This window comes from Grammomys surdaster, unplaced genomic scaffold (genome assembly GCF_004785775.1).
Source record: "Grammomys surdaster isolate TR1022 unplaced genomic scaffold, NIH_TR_1.0 279, whole genome shotgun sequence".
Lineage (NCBI taxonomy): Eukaryota > Metazoa > Chordata > Mammalia > Rodentia > Muridae > Grammomys > Grammomys surdaster.
This window is the reverse complement of record NW_021604720.1, coordinates 6,337,864-6,341,748: the sequence shown is the minus strand read 5'-3', so window position 1 is coordinate 6,341,748 and position 3,885 is coordinate 6,337,864. Positions and strand designations below refer to the sequence as shown.

Genomic DNA, 3,885 nt, shown 5'->3' with positions numbered 1-3,885 from the left:
AGAGAGAGAGAGAGAGAGAGAGAGAGAGAGAGAGAGAGAGAGAGAGAAAGATATTGGTTTAGTGAAACACTTGTATCTCAAGGTTGTAGAAATGGAATTCAGATGCTTTTCATGGAATTAATCTAAAGCAAGAGAGAGTTCCAAGCTTGGGCACCATGCATCATCATGGAGCCTTTCATAATGGAGGTTTGATCCATTGCATATTTCATTTCAGCTTCAATTTTTGCAGTTGTAGAAACTTCACATATGGCCAACAATGCTCCAGGCATTAGTTAGTACATCCATAAAACATGTGCTAAAATTGTCTAAATTAGATTATATATTTGAAAAGACTTATATATTAATATTTGATTATCAAGCTATAGGATTATATACATACATTATGATCAATGGTTTAAAATTAGTAATGGTTATTACTAATTAAACACAATAGTTAGTTGAAATATAATCTCTGATCTGACTATTGGCTGTATTAAGCGAGCTCCATATGTATGCATCCTACACAAGGAGAAGCATGCTATGCATATCACTGTGGCTCACATTTTGAGAAGGGTGCTATTTCATGAAATAAAGGTATCACTTTAGTTATCTGAGTCATAACAGCTACATGATCACTATGATTATGATTATTATAAAATATGCTTTTATTTTATTTGATAATTATTCATGAAGAAATGGAACTCCTACTTTTCTTCCATCACATTCTTCCTAAATAGGGAAAATAATTTTCCCTCTCTCACTGTACTTCAGAAAATGTGACTACATTTTCTTCCCAGAAAAATCAACCCTTTTCTTGGGCTTCCACATATTCTCTTAACAATGGCCTAGAGCTTCTGCCAGGCCTAAGGACATTCTTGACGTGGGTGTAGTAGGGGATGGGACAAGAATGAACATCTCTGAGTGCTGCTGCATGTGGGTGGTCCTGCCTCTTCCCCGGCTCCACCCTTCTCCAAAAGACTTGCCAAGGGCATTTTACAAAAGGGAAATATGTCTCCAGGGTGGCATTCCCTCTTTCAAAATGTGAGAAAACACATCGGCATAAAGAAGTTTTTCAGGACTGATGGAAGGTGTGAGGTGCAGGAAACAGTTCTTAACCTCTTAATGTGGTTCCCCAGAGACTGCTCTACAGTCTAGCTTTTAACCAAATTGACATGATAGTTTTGCGAAAAGATAATAGCATATATTCAGTCATTCATCAAGCATGTACTTAGTGACTAAGCACCAAAATATCACACAGGAGTTGAAAAACACTCATTCTGTTGAAGTAGTGGTGGGGGCTGAATTGTGTAATTGCTCCATAATGGCTACATATTTAAAATATATAATAAGACAGGGATACGGTAAAGGAAGTTCTAGGAATTTCTGGGTGAGGCAACCATGCAAGAAGGAACATGCTTGTATGCTTCCTGGAAAGCTAAGGAAGACCACAGTAACTTACATCTAAGGGAATATAATCTGAAAGATAAAGGAGGCCAGATAATGGTCAACGGACAAGGTCAATGGACAAGGTTAAGACATTAGGCACTGGACAAGATGAAGACCTCACTGGACCCCTTAAAACTATTCATAATTTTAAAAATAGTGCATTTTGGGGACCTCTTAAAACCCCTTGAGTAAAAAATAAATATAATTGCTTGCATCTTAGAAACATGAGTATAGTGGCTTTTAATGTTGGGCAGGAATGTGGCTAAAAAGTTCAGGAGTCTTGTGAAAGACAGGCCATATGGGATAGTGTGAGAATCATTCTACTGAGGGATAATACAACACTTCTCTCTTATAAGAAACAGAGAGTACAAGAAAGAAGAGAGGGTGGGAAGTGAAATAGGACTCAACAAAATCAAGTAGGTTCTGATCTGGGTTCGTAGGGAGAAAAGTTTTCATTATGCCCCTGTTCAGTTTGAGAACATACATGGATGGTCACTCAGGCTTCTATGAAGGATTTTTCTGGATTTTAAGGATGATGGATCTAGCAAGTTTCAGCTTAAGTGTTCATAACACAACGATAGGAAACAGTACAACTGCTTCTTGAACTTATAATGCAGACAGAATAACATGAGGTTCATAAAGAGTCCCCAGAGCTACAGGGCTTGAACTGAATATCCCAGGTTCATAACTTTCCTGCTGTTTACCTTTGAGCAAATAATTTCACATCTCTGAGCATCGTGTATTCATCAGAGAAGTCCAGGCAATATGGAATCCACTTTACAACAGTGCTATGAATATTGAGTAAATGAATACTATTTCAAAGCTGGTTCCAGCAAGAAAGAAAGTCAAATATTAACACTGAGAGATACTGAATGAGAGGACTTAGGACACACTGATGGGTGGTGTGAAAGGGAGTATAAGAAGCATTCTAGGCAACCCCAACATAGATCTGTGGAAAATGAACTGGAAGTGTATAAAAGGAACAGAGGCAGAGAAGAAGAGGAAGGCTTCAAGAGTGATTCATGGAGGACAATGAAGACAATCCATCCAAAGAATGTGTAACAGAGGCAAATGCCAGCTCATAATTCAATTAAAATTAAAATGTAGGAGTGTCTTTGCACATGGAAGTTCTGGTATTTTTATTGAAATGAGTATGTTTTCAGTAAAATAGCCATGGTTAATGGGATAAGAATAAATTGAAGACAATGATGTGAAAATATTTACATGGTATTTTTTTTTTCAGAAAGTTTGACAGTGTGAGAAAGAGGGAGGATGGAATTAAACAGCAAACCAGAAGACTGGGAAGTATTGAAAGAGGAATGTTAATACATGTTGTTTTTCTTTGAGGGATACATAATTATGCTTGTCAAAGCAAGAAGACTGGAAGCTTAAGAATACACAAAAAGACTTATTCAAGTACACCAGGTAGAGTCACCCAGTAGAAATAAGAATTTCCCTTGCATTCAATAACTTTAAAAAAGCCCTCAGGAGAAGTGAACTTCTATAGATTACCTAGCTCATTCCATCCCAGACAGTGGCTAGGGTCCTCCAGAGCCTGATCTCCAGAATGCTGTGATCATTGTTCTCCTACAATCTGTTGCCAATTTCAAGCCAGTTCCTACACTCCTTCTTCCTGTAAGCCTCCTGCTATGGGCTGTGCTGCCCAACACAGCAATGGTGGAACCGTAGACACTTCAATTTCATTAAGAATTGAGTTTCTCACTTGTACAACTGCATCTCAGATACAGATGTGGTTGTAATGTCTGAATTAGAGAGCAGAGCCATAGAACACTTTCTGTAACACGGAGAGACCCTTAAGACTGCATTGTCTCTGCTCTAAATCTCTGGTATTTATTGTACACGGAGAGTTCCCAGGCCTGCTCATGTCATCGCCCTGCTGACCTTGGACCTGAGAGTGATCTCCACTACTGGGCTTCCCCACTGTGCTCATGGCTCTTCATTAGTTTCCACCTTGAGGTCCATCTGTCTTTTCATCTTTTACAGCATCTCAGGTTACTGCTCTTCTTTCTGAATTTTTCTTCACCACCCTTGAAGAACTTGTTGAATACTTTCTTGTCCACTCACTTACGCGCTATTAAATCAAATTGCATCCCATAGTCCATTCATCGACACTCAAATTAAATCACCTTTTTGTTCTGAGATTGTTTTGTCAAACTACCATGTGATTCTCCCATCTTGAAGCAAAAGGTATCTGATGGAGTAGTTAGCCATGTGGACTGTGATTCAGATACATAAGCTGTAATGACAACAGATGTGTCTTGTGGGTTCAGTTTTTAAATTGAGGGAGCTTTGTTTATCACTTTGCATACTACTCTTCCATGGATATTCGTGAATTACATAACAGAAATTTGATTTTTTTCCCTTCCTTCTTTCCTTTCATTATCCCCTTCCCCCTTCCTTCCTTCCTTCCTTCCTTCCTTCCTTCCTTCCTTCCTTCCT

The 3,885-nt window shown here is 38.6% G+C and overlaps 1 long non-coding RNA gene across 1 annotated transcript in view; it reads left to right on the top strand.

Annotated features, from left to right (window-relative positions):
• LOC114629245 overlaps positions 1-3,885 on the top strand; it is a 29,091-nt gene that overhangs the window by 22,109 nt on the left and 3,097 nt on the right. The window contains exon 2 of the long non-coding RNA XR_003712624.1: positions 2,773-2,850. This is a non-coding gene — a long non-coding RNA (uncharacterized LOC114629245). The remainder of the gene's footprint in view (positions 1-2,772; positions 2,851-3,885) is intronic.